The 21,724-nt window shown below is 40.4% G+C and overlaps 1 protein-coding gene across 19 annotated transcripts in view; it reads left to right on the forward strand.

Moving 5' to 3' along the window:
* Nucleotides 1–21,724, forward strand: part of EPB41L2 (erythrocyte membrane protein band 4.1 like 2) — a 207,729-nt gene that overhangs the window by 74,898 nt on the left and 111,107 nt on the right. For 2 of the 19 annotated variants that reach the window (XM_082729652.1, XM_082729658.1), the window contains exon 1: nt 6,332–6,565. The exons of 15 other annotated variants lie outside the window; for them this stretch is intronic. The gene's annotated coding sequence lies outside the window, so the exon portion shown is untranslated. Of the gene's footprint in view, nt 1–6,331; nt 6,566–11,703; nt 11,754–21,724 lie in introns of those variants that run through there. 2 more of the 19 variants (XM_082729647.1, XM_082729643.1) reach the window with 2 other exon arrangements.

Consider the following 21,724-nt stretch of genomic DNA (forward strand, 5'->3'; position numbering starts at 1 on the left):
ACTTGGCTCTTACTTACCCTTCTCTTCTACCCTTCTTTAGTACTCACTCTTCGAGGTTACCAGCCGTCTTTTCACTACGGTTTAAAAACCTTCTTGGTGCCTGAAGCAATGTGCCCTTGGCCCCCTTGTCCACTCCTCCCAGCCTGACTCTTCCCTCCTGGCAGTATCATGGTTTGCTGTCTTTCTCTTAGGCTGATCCTTCTGGACCCCTCTTACAGCTTCCTTTCTGTCTGCCTGGGGCTTCATCCTGAGCGTTTCTCTTCTGTTTTGCCTGGGGTTTCATCTACTTCTGTGGCTTCAGATAACACTGATGGACCAACTAGTTCCACATCTGAGCATGGAAACCAGACTGTGTGGTTCAGACACACATCTCCAGCCCTCACCTAGCTGTACACTGTCCCTTCAGTCCAAATGCGGCTTGGGCTTTCTGTCATCCCTGTTTCCTGCATGTTCTGGAAATCCCAGTCTAGGTTAGTGGCACCACACTGTCTGACCTTGACTGCCAGGAACCTGGGAAGTTTGTTCTGTGTTACTCCCACAGTGTGATTCATTATCAGCTCCTCTCCATTTTACCTCCCAAGGATTTATCAACTCCTGTCTCTTCATTTGCATCTTTGTTGCCTTTAGTTTAGATGTTGTTTCCTGGATCACTGGAACATTGTCTTAACCAGTTTCCTTTCATTGTGTCACTTGTTCTCACGTGACTGCCAAAATAATCCTCCAGAAATGCAAAATTAATATTTTCCATCACCTGCAGGATAGAATTAAAGCACTGAACTTAGCATACTGATCACTCATGACTTGGCTGCTGCCTCCCTTGTCTGTCTCCTACACTCTCGCCCTGTGTTCCAGGCAGATGGGGTACTTACCGTTCATTCTCCTCAGTGCTTTTATCTTTCCTGATTCTGTGCCCTTCACTTACTGTTCCCACGGGGAGGGCTGTGCTTCTGCCCCTTCCAGTCAGCCCACTAAGCTCCTCCTTATCCTTCAAGGTCAGCTCAGATGTCACTGTGGGGAGCGTTCTTGCCTCATCAAGTCTGTTACTATTGAATCGTTTTGCCTGAATTTGAGCTCTTCTTCTCTGCCCTGTAGATCTTTATTTAAATATTCTTCTCTTGCACTGCTGGAGCCAAGTTTTACCCAGGTCTTTAACCCCAATAGCTATCCATAAACAGAGAGCAGTCCTTAGCGAATGAAAGGATCTTAGCAAAACCCAAGAGTACAGAACTGAGATCCAGATCTCCTAGGCAAAGGTAATGGTGAGTACGCTGGCTTGATGCTGGTTCAGCTTTATTGTTTGGGTTGGGCAGGACCTGTGGACTGTGGGCACAAGGCACATTAGCACCTGTGTTTGGGGGTTTTCTTTGATCATTCAGCCCCAGAGAGTTAAGTTGTAAAGGCTAAGCTATAAAATGGAGCTATATTTTCAAATGACGGAGCTCACCAAATGATGCCCAGACAAGCGCTTAAGGCCTGTGTCAGGCAGAGGGAGGACTGAAGCGGGTGATGTGAAGAGAGACTCGCTCTGGTGTCGTATGTGCCCAGGGTATGATCTGTAGCTGTGTGCTGCATATCCCATACACTGTACCGTGTCCCAGGCTTGCTCTGGTAGGAGCAAGGAATGGGAGTATAGGGTTTTTCTTTGGTGCAGAGGGTGGGGGCAGAGCTGAGGATCATGGAGGTCCACCAGATGCCTTGTCTCTGGGCTCTTAATGCCTTCTGGCCATTGGAGAGCTATAAAGGGTCTCTGTGCCCTGCTTTCTCCATACTAGTGTCTCTGCTCTTTCCTTCTCATCCAGCCAGGGTAACGTCCTCCAGGGAAAGACCGTGGGATTTTTTATTAGTCAGAATGTGACCCCCAGTCTGGACTCTGCTGCAGGCTTACTGCATAGCACGGACGAGTTGTCTAACTTCTGGGCTTTAGCTTCCCCACCTATGAAAAGCAGGAGCTAGAAGTACATGGATGCTGAGACCCCTTTTGGTTCTAAATTCTTTATTTTATGAAAGCCCCATTTTGTTTGGCCATTTGTACGGTGTTTCCCAGATGCTAGCAAGGTATTTGTTTCTGCTTTTTATGTGAATGTTTTTATTGTTTTTAACATTTAAGGCAAAGTGGGTGTCATTGCCATATTATTAGCAGTGGTATTTGTTCATTTAAAGCAATACAAAGGAGCCTAAACACCGTAAGTTTGTAAGGCCTTCTTTGGCCTCCTCAAGGGAGTTGTCCACTTTGCTGTGCCCTTCCTGTCCCTCTGCTGTAGCCCTTATCCCACGTGCTGTAATTATTTATGTATTTGCCTTTCTTTCCAGACTGGTGGATTCTCCGAGGGCTGGAATGGGGAAGAACCTTAGAGCCCTAAGGCTTTAGTGTCTGGTGCAAAGGAGGAACTCAGCAATGATCCTTTGGCATAACTGAATGAAAATAATACATTTTAAAGTAAATGCTAGGTTACTGTAGTTTCCTGAAAGTATAATTCTAACAGTGATGTTTTTGACTTTTGAGTTAAAGCTCTTAATAAATCCTTTTATCTTAACACCTTTTAGATGGTGTCAGAACATTAACTTTTGGATATGGATTCTTAACCACCACCTCTTTATGCTATGTCTTCCCCCATACCTCTTCCTATTCTTTATCTACAGCCCTTTGTTTAAAAAAAAAAAAAAATCTAGGGCCATATAGCTTATTTTCCCCCTCCAAAGTTTCATAAATCTATAGTACTTCCGCATATTACATTTTTAAAAATGTGGTAGGGATGAGACTTGGCAAATTGTGGAAGTTTTTCTGGATTTAGAACCTGAGAGAAGCTAAACTGTGGTGGTATGTGGTCAAAGGAGAACTTATGCAAAGAAGCCATGGAACTAGTGAGTGGGCTTTTTTTTTTTTTTTCTTTTCTTTTCTTTTTTTTTTTCTTTTTACTGACAGCAAATATCAGATAACAGTGATGAAATGTGGGCTGTTACAACATTTTACAGACCAGTGGAAGCTCATCCAGGTTAAAAGAGTGATAAAACATTTCTCCATGTTTGTTCAGGAAGTATGGTCTTGCATGCGGATTGGTAGGTAGGAAGAATGGATTCTCTGTAAAATCAGTAGAATAAAAAATAGTGAGTTTTAGGGAATATTTTTTAGGTTATTTTAGAGTTATGCCAGAAAAATATTTGCTTTTTCCCCCCTGATGTGACAGATGATAATTGCTTTTCAGGAAGAAGCTAAAGGGATAAAGGTGGGAGGAGCCAAAGGAATGCTCGTCATTGTCTTTCTGCAACACTGGTAGCTTTATTTTCTGCACAGAGTTTCTGTCTCTTATGGTTTGGGAGTTATGAGTCACCGGTTAGGTTATCGGGTCCTCTGCATCCTAGTCAGTTACATTTTTTTGTTGTTGTTGTTTGTTTGTTTTCATAAAGTAGAAGATAAGAAGATAAGTTTTAAAGGTCAGGAAATTATGATACTGGATTTAGCATAAAATTCTATATACATACAAACCCACATATACAAATACAGGAAAAATGTCTTATACTCTAACCCTGACCAACTTTCCTGAATACTTAAAAAAAAAATAGCATTCTAAAAGAACAAAAAGTATTCTGAGGATAATCTAATTCCCCATCCACCATGCCTTTTTAAAGTTTTGTTTAAGTAATCTCTACTCCCAAGAGCTATATGTTCCCCTCGCCAAGCCAGCCAGGTGCCCCTAATTACCTCTTCTAATGGAAAAAAGGGACCATGTCAGAACATGATTTAGGGTGTTCCCAAGACAGATGTAATAGATACAAATCTGTATTAACAGTGTTTTATGGGAAGACATTTGTGAATGTTCACCTTATATATTTTGTGTACTTTAACATGTTTAAAATCTTACTGGGAATGAATGTTTTAAATGACCCTGGTCTTGGTTTGTGTACTTCTCCGCCAGTAACCCACTTAGTAACCTTTGAGAAGTCATTTCGCTTCTTTGGGTTCAGTTTACCCATTTGGAGAACAAAGGTGTTAAAATAGCAGTAATGCAGCATTGCTGGAAAAGTACATTGGCTTGGGAAAGCTGCTGAGCTCACCATGATACCGCCAAGTAGCCTTGGCTTTGAAGACAGATGGAATTGGTGTAAATGCTAAGTCTACCACCTTACTGGGTGTATGAATTGGGAAACTCACTTGTATTTTCTGTGTTCTCTTTTTATCTACCATAGGACTGGTTTGTTCTCTTTCCAAATTATGGTGCCATAAAACTCACTTTCCTGTCTTTTCTTAATCTTTGTGTAAACAGTGAAATTCAGATGTCTTAAGAGCAGGACATTTCATATTGAAGACAACAGAGACGCTTGAGCAATAGCATTGCTCTCCATATTCAGAAAGTAGGTGCCTTAATCAGCTCGGGCTGCTCTGAGACAGTACCACTGAGTGACTTACACTTATCTCGCATTTCAGGAGGCTGGAAGTCCAAGATCAAGGTGTTGGCAAGGCGTGTGTCTGGTGAGGGCTCTCTTCTGATGGCTTGTAGCTGGCTGCTACATAGTGAAGCAAGAGAGAACAGGAGAGAATGAGCTAGCTCTCTGCTGTGTTTCTTACAAGGGCACTGATTCCATCATGGTGGCCCCACCCTTGTGACCTCATCTAAATCGGGTTATATCCAAAACATCCCATCACCAAATATCATCACATTGAGAGTTAGTGCTTCAATGTATGAATTTCGGGGGGACGCAATTTATCTAGAGCCGTAGGAGAGTTAAGAATATAGGGAGTCCAGGGGTGATAGGAGATGTCTGCGATGGACTGTGGAGATCTACCATCATCAGCTTCACGGGGTGCATGCAGCACTACGTGGCAGGAGTTTGGAGACTTAGGGACTCCACAGAGTAATATGTTTCAGAAAAAGGTTTGGAGCCAATATTTTTTCAAGTATATTGAAGAAAATCTGCCATTGCATAACACTACTTAATAAACACGTTTAATATTAAAGGAATAACATAATCTAAATAAAAGATGATGCTTTGAACTGATGAAGATTGCCTCTACTTGAAAGTTCTACCAGAAAAACCCCACAAAAAAAATTCCCAAAACTCACCACATCTCCCTTTTGGTTACTAAAGTTTACTTCCATTATATATTTAGCCTTTTTACCTTTTTTTTTTTTCTTTTCAAGTTTTGTATTTATTTTGATAGAGATCAATCTCTTCAGAGAGGCTACTGGAGCATATTTTCACTAGGTTACCATAAAGCACAGCTTACCTTTCTCTCCCTGTGGCTACAGATGGCATCTTGTTTATTTAAATATCTTTTGTGGGTTTTTTGTTGTTGTTGTTGTTGTAATTTAAGGCTTTTCTTCAAGACTCTATAGGTGAAGTGAGCATGTAATACTCCTTGGCCTAAGAACTGCTTGTTGGAGAGCAATATGGTAGCGGGATGAGGTGGTAAAAATGTGTACTAGGATCCAGAGTCTATCTTGGTTCTTCTTTACTAGTGTAGACACCTACATTGGAACACACATTTATACCCGAATTTAGGTAGAAATGTAAGGGGCAGAGGGTTGGTATTGGACAGTTAAGGAAAATTTAGTCATTTCTCAGATCTCTCTGACCTGAATCTTAAAATTAGTGCATTTTCCTTTAGTGCCTTTAAATGTATTTTGCTTTCCATTATTTGTCTATATTCATATGACTTATGGATATAGGATTACCTTTTGTATCCATCGTTTCGCATTTAGGATTGACAATAACAAAAGGCATTATCAGCTTTGTCACTGTATGATTGTACCTACAAATCTAAATTAAAAGGAGCCTTTATTTTTAAATACAGATGAATAAGCAAATTCTTTTATAAATGAATCAAAATAGTCCGGTTTTCAAGACCTAAAAATGAAATATCTATGTGTCTATCCAGTTTTTCTATATCTGAAAATGATGCAGTTTACCTTGGAAGCTTAGATTATATGTTATAGACATATGCTTTTGGTGTCTATTTGTAGGGTAGATTAAAATGACAGAAATAAAAACGAAGTTGAGGGGTGGAAAGAAAAGTTGAGGGGTGTGAACCCAAGGCAAAGCCAAAATGATACAAAAATGGAGTTTTTCAGCAATAGTATAATTATAACAACTATAAGCATAAAATCAGTCATTATTAAAACCATTCTTTTTGTGAAGTGCTCATTTAGTGGGTAGAACAGGCAGCGGGGAGATGACTTTTTCTTTGACCCGTGCGGATTTTCTAGCTGAGGAATGAAGTAACTTGGAACCACGCTGGGCTTTTCTACTGAGCATGCCTTCCGCTAGCGGGGTCCAGCCTGGGTGGGGCCAGGCTTGCTCATTAAGCTTTTGGAAGCTGGCTTTCGATCAGCTTTCTACAGTCTCCTAATGACAGGGAATAGCAGACAACGGGCACGATGTACTTTTTAAAAAGCTGCGTATGTATTTTCAAAGGGAGATTTTGAGGAAATCTCAATGTTGTAGCAGTGGGTTTTGTGGTATATCCTTGCTTGTTTTTGCTTTTGAAGAAAGTTTGCTTTTGAGTCTGTCAATATCCAGGAGGCTGAAAATTTGGAAACTACTAATGTACAGAGTACATGGAAGCTGGGTAAGTATAGTGTTTGGCGAGGGAATACGTTCCATTATGTTTGGTCCAAGACCTATGAAAAGGGTATTTTTTTGTGGCCAGAGTTTAGTTTTGGCCTACTTGTTTGCATTTTTCTAGACAGATGTTGAATTTTGTCAGGTTATCATTAACATAAGTGCTTGTTCAGGTGGGACATCTGAGAATAATGAAGCTCGCTGGTTTATTGGACGTACTTGTCCCGTTGTTCAGTTGATTTGTCCAGTGTATACTGTATTCCATATAGTATACTGTATGGAAGTTAATGACTCCTGAAGCATGGTGGGGGCTATGTAAGGTTAATAGTGTACAGTTACTTTTAAAACCTGTCAAAGGGTGACAGATTTTAGTTTATAAAATGCTTCATTTTCATGCTAACTCATTTGGTGAAAAGAAGTTGTGGCTGGCACAGAGTTGAATTCATCTTTTTTTTTTTTTTTTCTTTTAAAGTATCTGCTGACTAGTGGCCATTAACAGTGGTGGAGGAATGTGTGTTGTTTCGATGCTATCACACCCTAAGTAAATATAGATTGAATAAAGGATAGGTATTAACCTCTTTTTAAGTGAATATTCAATCTGGGGTCACGTTGGAGAAACGGGACAACTCCCCACAGTTGCCCAGGTTCTGACATGCAGACTTAGAAAAAACTATCTTCCTGCTTTTTCCTGCTAGAATTTACCAGTCTCACAACCTTCTTTCAGAAAGAACCTTGTTTCTGTGTTCCTTTCTAACAAAACAAGCAGTCCCACCATGATTGCCAGCTGATTGCCGTGTCTTCCTTTACTGCCGACTCTGTGGGGAACGAGTGCTGTCCTTCCACTGACGTCATGAGCTGGTATATTTGGGGGAGGGAGGCATGTATGTACTTGGGAAGTAGAAGTTTTCTGTTTGGGGGCCCAACAACGAATGGTCTCTTAAAATTATTGGCAGCGTGGGTATGGGACTAAATGATTGTGCAGGTGATCCTGGTGATCTGTACAACCTGCCCGTCAGATCCCCCGCCCTGTCCCCGTGTCACTTGCCTGGACACGTGCTAGGATACCTTGACGACCCCCAGTTCACCATCCCAACTGGATCACAGAGTTGGAAAGGGGAATTTTAAACTCTGACATTGAGGTTAGCTTGTATTTTTCTGTGACTCCAAAGGTTGAATGCCTGGCCTGTTCTCTAGCAGGATCCTGTACGGAGTCAGGTTCACAAATGTTGAATTCTGAAATGATTACTGCCAAAGAGAGAAATATATTTAGCCAAAGTGAAACCTTGTCCTAGCCAGCCCCACCTAAGTAGTAGTTGTTTGAGGCTCTTACTAATAAGTGAAGTCGTCTTTGAGCTAAATTAACGCTCAGAGTAGCAATACTTGGGGGAAAAAAAGGTTTTAGGCATTCCAAGTGACCTGGCTCTAATTCCATTGTAATAACAGCTTTTTCCGCCTGGGCTCGGAGGGTCCATATGCTAAGAGACTATATAGCTCCTTCTGCTGACCCACCCGACCAGGGTCAACATTTGGATCTGCTTACCGAAGCTAGAAAAGTCATGCAGTTTAGTCTCCCGTTTTACGGCTAGATGCTGTGTGTTGGCATAACTCTTTGGTGTGGGTGTAAATATATGAAATAGCAGAAGTACTAATGATCCAAATTTTAAAATTGAATGATATTTTTTGGCTACGGTTAGATATTTATGCCTGTTGACTGCAGTGTTTCAAAGCTTATGGAGAAGAGGATTTGAAAGTGTGAGATCAGTGTAGGCTCCAGCTCGGTGGCCTTGTCATAGGGTGGCGAGTTGATTGATTTTGACAAGACTTTGTCTTATGACCTATTAAAATGCAGCGTCTGCAGCCTCTGCATTTATCCTGTGCAGTTAACCTTGGTGGATTTGTCGTTAGCTTCTTTGGGAAAAGCCTGCCAAACTAAAGAACTTATTTTTTTTAGCTAAAGAATTTGGAGTTTGATTCACACAGAAATAATATTAGGCTGGTTGTAGATTACCAGTTGATACCAAGGGAGTTTTCTGATGGGGCTGGGTAAGGATCCTATTCAGAAGGCAGTTGTGGTATGAGCTCAGAAAAAGCCTACTGCCTGGTGTCTGCCATGATGAGGACTGACTGTGGGTGTCGGCTTTGCACTGTTTTGAGCCTGGTTATGGATGGCACTGGAAGAAACCGCACATTCGTGTATTTTTCTTTTCTGTAGAATGTCATGTGATGGTGGTACAAATGTTGCTCCAATACTAAGAACATCAGAAAACACATTAATCAAGAAGCCACCAGATGCATAATGCTGCACTAGGAACACGTAGTACTCATCTGTACCAAAGTTTTACCCTCTCCCTGTGAGCTTAGGAGCAGAAGTGGGCAGGGAAGGGGTATAGAGAGGAAACATGACCTTGTGCTTGTGAGACCAATTTTGTTTATGCTTTTCCCTATAAATGTGGAAGGAGCTGCTGACAGAGATCCGGGATGTTTATGTATGACCAGCTTAGAAGATTAATAAGAATCTTCCCATTCTCTTTTATTCCCCTTTAAAAAATGTTTCGACTTTTAGAGAACTCTGTTCCCAGATTCCCTGTTTTTACTCCTCCAGGAGAGGATAGGAATGATTCTTTTGGCCTACCTGCAAATGCACCAGGGTTACTGTTAGCACAAGACACCTTTTTGTTTTAACTGTACACCGAAGGGGAGAAGGATAAAAACTGAGCAAGGTTTTCTTAGGAGCTGTGTGTGTGTGTGTGTGTGTGTGTGTGTGCTTTAACGAAAGAATTGATTTACTTAAAAGACGCTGGTCTACTCTAAAAGTTTAGATTTTGAGCTTTCCCTGCTTAGGACAACCGCCTACACAGGACAAGGGGCATGTTTGTGATATAGACTGAATTGGAGGCTATGGGCAATCCGTTTCTTTAGAGGATATAGAAACAATCTTAAACCTCAAATGCCAGAAAATCAATTTTATTTTAGACTATCTTAATGGTATTTTTGAGCTGTTATAGGCTGGAAGGCTCTTGCATCCATATACCTCATCTGTGAGGACAGAACTAGGTGACAGGGCAAGTTGGCTCTGTCGCTTATGGCAGTTGTGGCCTTTGGATTGTCTCCAAGGAAGCAGACCAACCAAACTGGGTTCACTTCATGCTTTGGATATTTTAATGCAAAATACTGTTCTCTTACTAACGCTGTTAAGTACTTCAGTTTGTGCACACTTCTCAATGAAAAATTTGTCTCCCATATTTGTACCTCTGTACCTCATCTACCTAGTATCCTCTCACCATTCCCCATAATTATTCTCAATCCTTCCCTGTTTTTTTGTTTTTTTGCTTGTTTGTTTTGTGCACACAAATGCAAGTATGTGTATGTGTATTCACATATTTGTAAATGCCACACAGTTGGCTTTCAACCTGTAAGCTGCTGTATATCGTGTACGATCTGAATTTTGTTTTTTTTTTTTTTTTTAAGATTTTATTTATTTATTTGACAGACAGAGTCCCAAGTATGCAGAAAGGCAGGCAGAGAGAGAGGGGGAAGGAGGCTCCCCGCTGAGAGCAGAGAGCCTGATGTGGGGCTCGATCCTAGGACCCTGGGGTCCTGACCTGAGCTGAAGGCAGAGGCTTTAACCCACTGAGCCACCCAGGCGCCCCTGAATTTTGCTTTTTTATACTTTACAGTGTAACTCAAAGATATTTCTGTAACTGGGATGGATACCTTCTTTTAATCTCCTTATAGCTGCACAATATTTTGTATAATGTCACCTGTTGATGGGCATTGATCTTTTGCTACAGCAGTGTTATAATGAATCATCTGTACATAATTGTTTTACATTACGTATATGCAGATGTATCTATTGGATATGTTCCCGCATATCCAATAGCTCCAATGATAGCTGTTGGTAAATTTCATTGGTTAGTACCCATTTTCTCTTCTGGCACTTTAAGAATGTGTCTGTTTCCATAGTCTGTTCAGCGATTACATGATGAAGCTTTTGCAGTTTTTCATTCTGAATTTTTAGTTTTCATGTCTTTTACCATGAGTGTGAGGAGCATCTTTTCATATTTGTGTCCTTTGTATTCCTCTTAACTCTGTACTTCTTCTCCAGCCATTTCTCCCCAACCCCAGTTGGGGATTGGTCAGCCTTAGCCAGTTCAAAAATCCAAAACAAAGTGGTTTTTTATGTTGAAGACATTTATAACCAGGACTATTTTTTTTTTTTTTTTTGGCTTCTTTATTCAGGTTACTTAAATTTTGCTAGAGAGCAAATACATCTCCAGAAAACACAACTGAGAATGAGAATTAGGTGCTTTTTAAGAAGCATGATGCCTTTTTGCATTTCAAGAGTTTAACTGAGAGTTCCCATGTAGGGCCATTGTGTGACTTCCTGAAGATATGACAGTGGTTACTTTGAAGAAAAGTGTCAACTTTTCAAACTAGTAGTAATTTCTGAATCTAAATGACCAAAATTTCTGAACCAGTAATGAGTGTTTTGAATGCATATTAATGCTCATCTTGCTACTTCTGTCCCCCACTAGACTGAGAGGATCCTTTTCATCTACGTTGCTGGTATCTGGTACCTATGTGTGAAAGGACTCAAGAAACATTCTTTTCAAGAGAAAGGCCTAAAATATACAACCCACATCCTGAAAATAGATGAAATTTGTCTAGGGGCTTGGTTAGAACATATTGCCTAGGACTGTAAACACCAAATGGGTAGTAATAGTTTGATTTTAGCTTTTTCAACAGATAATGAATTGTCAGGGTTATCCTGGGTTCTAGCATATTGAAGTCATTTGGGATTGGTGGTTGTACTGAGTAAGGTTTCTGGAGCCGGACAGCCTGGTTCTGAATCCTAGCTCTCCCATGTATCGGTTATGTAGCTTTGTGAAAATCCTTTATCTTGTCTTTGTTCCTGCATCTGTCACGTGGGAATAATCTTAGTTCCTGCTTCAAAGAGTCACGAAGATTAGAGGAATTGCCACATGCAGAGTCTCTAGAACAATGCTCAATAAATAGCTGATATTGTCACTGTTATTTTGGTTCTTACTATTACTTTCGTTTTTAGTGAACAAAGGGACATAGTGCCTTTTTTCCCAGAACCCCTATTGGATGACAGTGACTCACCATTTATTATGAATTTACTACATGCCAGGCACTTTATGTAGAGCATCTAATTTAACCCTGAGAACACTGCAGTAAGTATGTATTCTATCCCTGTTTTGCTTATGAGGAAAATGAAATTCAGCAAGGCTAAGTAACATCTACGGTTGCATGGCTGGTGGGAGACACAGCTGGAATTCTGATCCTGTTCTTTTAGTTCCCAGACTTGATCTTCAAACCACTATGTTATTTTATCCAAAGATTAGAGAGCTTTGCACAGAAAGAATGCAGCTCCAGCTCTGGCTGTTTTTTTTTTGTTTCTGTTTTTTTTTTTTTTTTTTTTTTTTTAAAGTTGGGGCCCCGTCTGGGAGAAGGAATTCAATGCAGTTCATCAATAATTTTGACCACACAATGCTTCATTGCTTAATGAAGAGCCAGCAGGGTTCTGGATGTCTCCATCACTTTGATTAGTGTGTGCTGTTGGAGGGCCCAATGTGACAAGGTTTATGTGAATTTTGATGACGAGAATGATATCGGTGTTGGGATCCTGATGATTTATTCACAGCGTCTGGTTATTGAGCCCCACTCCTGGAAAGGGTATCTATTTTGGGGCTAACCCTAGTTGCTTGTGGAGAAGACTTTGCCTGGCACAGATCTTTCTTGATGTCGTGTCTTAAAAAATTAGAACGGTAGTGTAGTTAATATGCAGTATTTTATTAGTTTCAGGTGTACAATATAGTAATTCAGTAATTCTGTACATCATCCAGGGCCCATCTTGATATAATTCTTAATGAGAGCAGCAAGGTCTTGGCTTTTTAAAAAAGATTTTTACCACTTATCTTAGGTGTTACTGGAATTGAATATTATTGAAAATTAGGTCTTGATTTTCACAGGGGGGAGGTCCCCCTAATATATGAAGAAAGAGAATCTTTGAGGAACTCTAAGATTTGTTTCATTCTTATTTACAGTTAGAATAAAGATTTAATCATTTATCTTACTCAGATATTGACTCAGATACTAGGTTTTAAGAATTTGAGCATCAGGAAAAAACGGAACATTTCAATAATCATGGCTCTTAAGTATGAGGGCCATAAAACCCAGTGGGGAGTAATAATTACCTGAGATAGTTCTGGATGCGTTTCCAGTTTCCTAGGGCTGATTTTTTATCACCTTGTTTTTAATTTTTTTTTTTTTTTAAGTGAGCTTCACACCCAGTATGGAACGCAATACAGGGCTCGAACTCATTACCCTGAGATCAAGACCTACGCTGAAATCAAGAGTCGGATGCTTATCCCACTGAGCCACCCAGGTGCCCCGGAGCTTATTTGCTCAGCTGTGCCCCATTGTTCTCGTAGTAGGGACTGTGTTCTCTCCCAGAACTGGAAGCTTACACGTTGAACCTGACCATGTGTGGCATGACAGCTCTGCTGTGTGTCACTTTGTCCTCAGATGTTCTCCCTTCTTGGATCCTCAAGATGTCAACAGCATTCCTAGGAGTCAGGTGTGTGGTGCTCAGAGACAGAAGAAGTGCCTTCTCTACCTTGTGGCTCTTTTTAGAGGGAGGAATCTTCCCAGAAGACTGTTTCTGCAGGTAGTCTTGGCAGGGGGCAGGAGACAGCCAGTCAGGCCTTAGACCAGTAGATCATTGCCTTGTGGCCTGGCCTGGAGGCCTGCATGTGGAGGAGAGAGTAAAGCCCAGCAAAACTTAAGTTTTGTTAGAACAAGAGAGGGTGGAGGAAATACGTGCTGTGAATGTAATCTGATCTTGCCGAGGCTTGAGCTAGCCGAGGGCTACAGTTCATATCTTTTGCGTATGTGGGTTTAATTTAAACCAGATGCGAGCTTATATCTTTACAGTAATAGTTCTCTCTCTTTTATAGATTCTTTATCCCTTTTAAGAAAAAGCAAACAAGCCATAGAGTGTGTTATTAAGGTAACTAGGGTGGATAACATTGGATTGTTTAAAAAATAATACGCTTATCCTCACCACGGAGATCATTTGAACGACAGATCGTCCCTTTGGAATGTAGCTGTACATATTTGAATATGGAATGCTGTATTCTATAGACCTTCTGACACTCAAGAAAAATAAACCCATGAGGGAGAGAGGAATTACATGCAGTCTGCTCTAATTACGTGCAGTTGGCCTGTTTTTATTATTCCTTTTCCTCTCCAGATATTTTTTTCCTTTTTCTTCCCTTTGACCTCCTCCTCTTTTTCCCTCCTCCTTTCGTCTTTCTTGTTGTATGTATTGGAGAAGCATGGCTTTTATTCTTTCCTAAGTAGTTAGGTGGCTGCTGAATCATTTCTCTATTGGGGTTCCCATTTTGTTTTTTCTCCCATTCGATGCTTTCAGGGAATGAGGTTGGGTATTAAAAAAGACTTTCTCCTGGGCTATAGGCTGTTGGGGGACATGCACATAAGCCAGTGATTGTGGGGATCAGAAAGTTTATCCTCTGGCCAGTCATGCTAGATGAAAACCAGTTTCGTCAGACTTAGAAAGTGACCACATTGAAACCGCGCACACGTCGCCCATATTCTAGAAGTTTGATATTTGTGACATAGCTTGATTTCTTTCTCCTTACCTTCACAGGTAAGCCTCTCTTGATTCCCTTACCACCATTTTGGAATTTAGATGTGCATACTTTTCCCTTTGGTAAATCTGGAATCCCCTAGCTAACGGATTGAACTTTGTTGGTAGAATTCCGAGAGCTCCTCTTGCTCTGATCTCCGCCGAGGAGAGCCACTCTGCTGGCTGCTGCACCTGCCTTGTTCCCTGGACACAGCGAGGGCTCTTAGAATAGCGCTGGTTCTCTCAAGGTTTTAAGGAAACATCTGGACCCAATAATTAGCGTAAAGCCCATGCTTGAAGTTCTTTGTAGGAGTGTCTGGAGTTGGGTATCTGCTTTGCTCGGCTTGTTGTGGGCCAGTGTGTTCACTAGCATGATATTGTGTGGTAGTTTATTTAGGCTAGTGAGAGTAGGCACTTTGGAATATACCTCCCCTTTTAAAGATAAGAAAAAAAAGAGTGCTGATCCTCTGTTGATGGTTTTCTGCTTGGTTGCCTGTGAAGTGATGCATGCTGTTTCTCATGGAGCCGTCACAATAATGAACACTTGTATGGACCCACATGGGGTATGCCAACATGGTAATTGTGTCAGAAGCACATGCTTGTCTAATGGGCTTGGCTGTTCATAGTGATATTCCTTCTGGTTGCTGATACGTAGACAGGCTTTACTTAGTATGCTATATAACTATACTAGTGATGGGTCTTAGGTATTTGTAATTGTATTTATAATAGGTAATTAGTGGAGTGAGCATAGCTGGAGTTTGGAAAACCACTGTTCTGGGTTTGGCTTCCTGAGTCTAGCTTTGTGATCTTGGGCAAATCTCTTGTCTTTCTGAGCCTCAGTTTCCTTGTTGATAAGATAAAATGAGATATTAGAAGAGACGATTTCATAGCACTCTGACTGGTACCTCTCCGTGCCAGTCTAGACGCTGGGAACATAGCCGTGAAGAAAAGATAGATCCCAGGTCTTGTGGGGGTTTCGTTTTATTGGAAGGGCTTGGGTTCCACTGCTGGAGTTTCCATTTTTTAGTGGGTGTTGGAGTTTAAAGGCTTTTCCACATTTGAAACTCTTGAGAGTCACAAGCATGATAATTATGGTGAATGGCTGTGCTATAATCATGTTTTCTCGATGGTGGTAATTTGTTCAAGAAACCGTTATGTCAACAAAGAAGGTAGTGTTTAGGTTTGAGCTTTGTTGATCTCTTAGAAACTATTTTAGGAATGTACTTATTTACAGATAATTATATCCACCCTTATTTTTGAGTATTTACAAAATATAATTTTATACAATTAGCCAGTTCTATTGTTTATCTTGTTTTTGTTTTTAATTTTTGTTTGGCGTCCAGCTACCATATAATGCGATATTGATTTCAGGAGTGGAATTCAGTGATTCATCATTTAAATACAACACCCAGTGCTCGTCACAGCAAGTGCCCTCCTTAATATCCATCACCCATGTAGTCCACTACCCACCTGCCTCCCTCCTGCTTTTTTTTTTTTTTTAAAGATTTATTTCTTTGACAGAGAGAAATCACAAGTAGGCAGAGAGGCAGCCAGAGAGAGAGAGAGAGGGAAGCAGGCTCCCTGCTGAGCAGAGAGCCCGATGCAGGACTCGATCCCAGGACCCTGAGATCATGACCTGAGCCGAAGGCAGCGGCTTAATCCACTGAGCCACCCAGGCGCCCACCCTCCTGCTTTTTTATCTTGTAACTTGCATTTAGATGGATGCTATTGATCTGCTCTGAGGTTCTTAACAACTTGTAAGTGTGAATACAGTAGTGACTGAGGAAGACTAACTTTGTGAGGAATAAAGGTCTGGTTTATCTGTGCTCTTTGTCTCTGTGTTAACACCTTGTCTTAAATTTCTGCCCATCAGCTCAGTTGTGAATGGCCAAGTCATAACATTCAAATATGATTTGCTTTGTGATGGGAACTTATCTATAAATTTCTTATTGGGGGAGGGCCAGCCCTAATTAAAATGAATGGCAATAGATTCATATTATGTAGTCATTTTCACAAAGTGGTATGGATTTTCTTTGAGGACTATGCCAAGAGCCCTGGTTGATTCAGTCATTCCAACATTATGAAATACAGGTGAAAACACATGCACACAGCTGTGTGGTCCTCCATTCAGTGGCCTTAGACAAGTCACTTAACTTTTTATTACATACAGCATGGGGATAATACCTCTTCTGTAGGATGTTTTGAAGAGCAGAAATTACATGTATGATGTCTGACCAGTAAGTGATAGCTCTTATGATTAAAATATAAATATTAAAGCTTCTAGTATATAGTGAAAACTTTAATTTTATATTTCATTTCCTTAAATATATATTTAAAATATTTTGATCAAAAATCAACTTTACTTGATTGGTCTCCAGATTATTTCTCATAGCCAAGGTAGTTAGAGAGCTACCAATTATCTTGATTAGCTTGGACAAGGGTGGGACATTTTTATTTTAATTTCTATCAGGGCATTGATTCAACACTTAAAATGTAATTAGAGAGTATATACTAAAAATCAGTTTTGGTCATTTTGTGATTAATGTAAATAATCTCCACTTAAGTGGTACATGGAAAGTGGTACTTTAAAGGAGGAAAAAGACTTTCTGTGCAATATGGGGCCAGTTCAAGAACTCATGTAAAGGTCTTACTGGAAGGCATGGTTTTGCATTTTAAATACCTAATAGTGATACACCCACTAGAGAAAACAGTGTGGACATCCCTCAGAAAATTAAAAAAAAGGAAAAATTAACTACCATGTAATTCAGCAATTCCTTTTCTGGGTTATTAGAAGAAAATGAAAGCACACTAACTCAAAAAGGTACATGAAGGGCGCCTGGGTGGCTCAGTGGGTTAGGCCACTGCCTTCGGCTCAGGTCATGATCTCAGGATCCTGGGATCGAGTCCCATATCGGGCTCTCTGCTCAGCAGGGGGCCTGCTTCCCTTCCTCTCTATCTGCCTGCCTCTGTCTACTTGTGTTCTCTGTCTGTCAAATAAATAAATAAAATCTTAAAAAAAAAAAAAAAGGTACATGAACCCATGTTCACTGTAGCATTATTTACAATAGCCAACATGTGGAAACAACCTAAGATTCCATTGATGGGAGAATGGATAAAGAAATTGTGACACACACATGCATGATACACACACGACTATTTATTCATAAACAAGAATGGAATCTTGCCATTTACAGTGACATGGACGGACCCAAAGAACATTATAGTGAGTGAAATGTCAGAGAAAGACTGCTTAAGATCTCTCCTTTATGTGGAATTTAAACAACAACAAAATCAAGCTAACAAAGAGAACAACTGATTCTCTTATTAAAATTAACTAATTTTAAATAAATTGAGGGTAAAAAACAACTTAGGCTTATGAATAGTAACTTCATTCTATTTACCTGAGCTTTCATTTCAAATCTTTGGAGAAGAAAGCTCAGTAATGATGACATTACAGTGTCAGTGACTTAACAAATCATGCCTCTTGTCTTCCTAAATGAAGGTGATGCCTTAATACTCACATTTTAGTTTATATTGTACTAGTATTTTCCACAAAAGCTATGTAAAACATATAGCTTAATTTTGCTCAATATCACCAGTTTTTGATCTTCAGGAATATTCTTCAGGAATATTGATGGATTTTTTCCACAATATAACAGGCCAGCACCCATGTAGCCCACCTGGCTTTATTTGTGGGGTTTACTTCCCAGTTTGACAAAATACAGTGTTTACATTTGGTGATCTGAGGTCAACACAATAGAAGTTAGGCATGTTACTAACAGACCTACACTTAATACTTTTATACTTTATAGAGATAGTGAACTGATACACGCAAATATTCAAACACAGAATTAAAAATAAATGCCTAAAAATGAGAAGTAAGATTGGACTGTAAATGTTCTCGTTACCTAACTATTCCTCCTTGGTAGCGTTGCCCTCAAAGACATTAGTTCCTCTCAGCTCCTGGTCTCACTATGTATTTCTCCTCTCCCTCATGCCTTTTCTTCTACCTGACCCTGAAATGTTGGGTGGGGATCAAGTTCTGCTCAGGCCCCTCTAAACTCAAATACACTTCTTCTCTAGGTGGCGTCGGTATCACTGGTGCTTTTAGCTGTCCCCCACATGATGACATCTCCCAAATCTGCATCTCTCACACATATCCAGTCTGTGTTCAAGACCTGTGTGCCACGTGGTCAACTCGAGAGACTGGTTAATCGCAGTGAATTCAAAATCAGATTTGTCTCAGTCAGACCCTCTTTACTTGTTCCTCATACCAGTGGGTGGTTCCACCATCACCCCAGTCTCCCATGACCCCAGACTTTCCCTCGACCCTTTTCCTCTCTTCACTTGCTACATTCATTGTGGACAGTGTGTCGTGCCATCAGCCTCTTTACCATTGGAAGCATTTCTTCTCCTTTGTCTCGCTGCTGCTGCCCAAACGCAGACCCTCAACTTCTCATGTGTGGATTATTGTTCTCTTTCAGTCTCTTCTCTCATCCTGTATTTTCCAGCCAGGCTGAGCTATCCAATATGTGGGTCTGATTACATTACTTCTGTCTCTGTAAAATGCTTATGTGACTTTTTACTCTTTTTAAATCAACCTCAAGCACTTTCTTAGCATGATACACACAACCTTTTATGTCCTGGATTCTACTCTTCTACTTTGTCATTGCCAGTTCACCTCTCCCCTTCTTCCCTATCCCTGGAGCAAGCTCCCACTTCACTCGTGTAGTGTATTATTGTGCAGTACTTGTGGTTTCCTGTAGGAGGAATTTTCTTATGTTTCTACATGCCTCCCAACTGACTCCCTTGCCCGAGTGAAGGCTCATCATTTTAAAGCAACGCAGATGTCCACTTTTGCAGAAAGGCTTACCTAATGACCCTCTTCTCTGAATCTGGGTGAAGTATCTGTCTTGTGCCTTTTTTAAAGCAATGTGCTCTTGACTCGCCTGTACACCACCTTCTCCCCTACTATCACCTTCTCAAAGATAGTGCTTTATTCATGGGCCCTGTACCTGGCACACTGTAGGGGCCCATTAAATATAGGCAAGCTGACTGAATGTTTTCATCTTCACATATTAGAAGTGAATAACATTTTTTTAAAAGATTTCATTTGAGAGAGAGTGCAGGCATGAGTAGGGGAAGGAGAGCAGGGAGAAGGACAGGCAGACTCCCTGCTGAGTGCAGAGCCTGATGGGGTCCCATCTCAGGATCCTGAAATCACGACCTGAGCCTAAATCAAGAGTCAGATGCTTAACCCACTGAGACACCCAGGCACCCTATGAATAACATTTTTAAAATTATTTTTAGTTATTGAATTCTCACTCTTTTAAAATTTACAGTTCAGTAGTTTTCAGTATATTCACAGGGTTGTACAACCATTACCACTGTGTAATTCCAGAACATTTTCATCATCTCCCAGGAAACCTTGTATCTGTTCGTGGCTGCTCACTATTCTCTCCATCTTCCAGCCCTTTGCAACCACTAATCTACTTTGTCTTTATGGATTTGCTTATTCAGCATGTGAACTTTTATATATTTTTTAAAGGTTTTATTTATTTTTCAGAGAGAGAGAGAGAGAGAGAGAGAGAGAGAGCACAAGAAGGGGAAGTGGCAGGCAGAGGGAGAAGCAGGCTCCCTGCTGAGCAAGGAGCCTGATGCAGGATTCAATCCCAGAACCCTGGGATCATGACCTGAGCCAAAGGCAGACACTTAACCGACTGAGCCATCCATGCATGCATCCCAGACCTTTTGAATTTTTTCACTTAGAATAATGTTTTCAAGTGTTGTTTGTGGCAACATATATTGTATGTCAGTCCTTTTTTTGATGTAATAATATTGTATGGACACACCCATTTTGTTGATCCCTCTATCAGTTGGTAAGAATTTGGGATGTTTCTATTTTTTGAGTAGTATGAATAAGGCTGTTAGGAACATTTGTTGACAAGTTTTCCTGGGAACATATGTTTTCATTTCTCTTGGGTATATACCTAGGAGTGGAATTGCTAAGTCCTATGCTAACTATTTGAGAAACTTTTCCAAAGGAGCTGCATCATCTCACATTCCTGCCATCAAGGTTGAGAGCTCTACATTTTCCCCATCCTCACCAATACTTGTTACTGTCTGTTTGATGATAGCCATCCTTTAGTGTATATGAAGTGGCATCTCATGGTGGTTTGGGTTTGTATCTTCCTAATGACTGATGATGATGAGTGTTGTTTCAAGTGCTTATTGGCCATTTGTATATTTTTATTGGAGAAGTGTCTACTCAAACTTCTTTGCCCATAAATTTTTTTTTTTTTTTGTCTTTAATGAGTTATCGGAGTTCTTGATATATTCTAGTTACTGGCCTTTTTAAAAAAAATATTTTATTTATTTATTCATGGAGACAGAGATTGGCAGAGGGAGAAGCAGGCTCCCCACTTGAGCAGGGAGCCTGATGTGGGGCTCGATCCCAGGACTCCAGGATCTTGTCCTGAGCCGAAAGCAGACACTTAACCATCTGAACCATCCAGGCGCCCTAGATACTAGACTTTTATCCGATACGTGATTTGCAAAAGATGGTGAAGAATATTTTAAAGAGTTTAATACTGATACATGCTACAACATGGATGAACCCTGAAAGCGTTATGCTCAGTGAAAATGCCATCTATTTGAAATGTCTAGAATAGTCAGATCCACATGGATTGAAAATAATTGCCAGGAGCTGGGCGAGGGGGAGAGTGACTATTACTGGGTTACAAAGTTTTTTTGGGAATGATGAAAATGTTCTAGAATTAGATAGTGGTGATCATTGTTGATCTTGTGACTAGTCTCAAAACCATTAACCCACTTTCTAAGTTGGTGAATTTTATGGTATGGGAATTATATCTCAATAAAGCTTTAAAAAAGAACAAATGTATTTTTATGTTTTGAACTATTCAAGGTTTGTACCACTTTTGAAGATGGCTGGAAAATTTGCTGTGGCTAGGGTGCCTGACCTTTTATCATTGTCGAGAGAGGAGAGAGTGTACTCTCTGCTGTTCCTATTTTTTTTTTTTAAATGTCAGCGGGGGAGCTATACTTTAAAAAGTACCTCTTTGCTTATGTGAAATTGAGACAACTATTTACTTTCAGATTTATTTATTTTTTATAGATTTATTTTAGAGTGTGACTGGGGCAGGGGACAGAGGGAAAGAGAGAGAGAGAGTCTCAAGTAGACTCCCTGCTGAGCACAGAATCCACTGTGGGGCTCAATCCCAGGATGTAAGATTATGACCTGAGAGTCGGCTGCTTAACCAACTGAGCCACTCAGGTGCCCTACTTTCAGATTTAATTTTTTTTTTTTCATTAGTTGTGATAGGACCAATTATTAGATGCCCTTCTCCCCACTGCTATAATGTCTTCATTTGGTTCCTATTAGGGGCCCTGAGATACTTATCTTAAAATCTCATCTACAAGGAAAACTGTGTTTGAGGTTGAGTGGGATGGAGGGTTAGATTTTTTATCGTAGTC

The sequence above is a fragment of the Mustela nivalis genome (genome assembly GCF_964662115.1).
Source record: "Mustela nivalis genome assembly, chromosome: 5".
Classification (NCBI taxonomy): Eukaryota; Metazoa; Chordata; class Mammalia; order Carnivora; family Mustelidae; genus Mustela; species Mustela nivalis.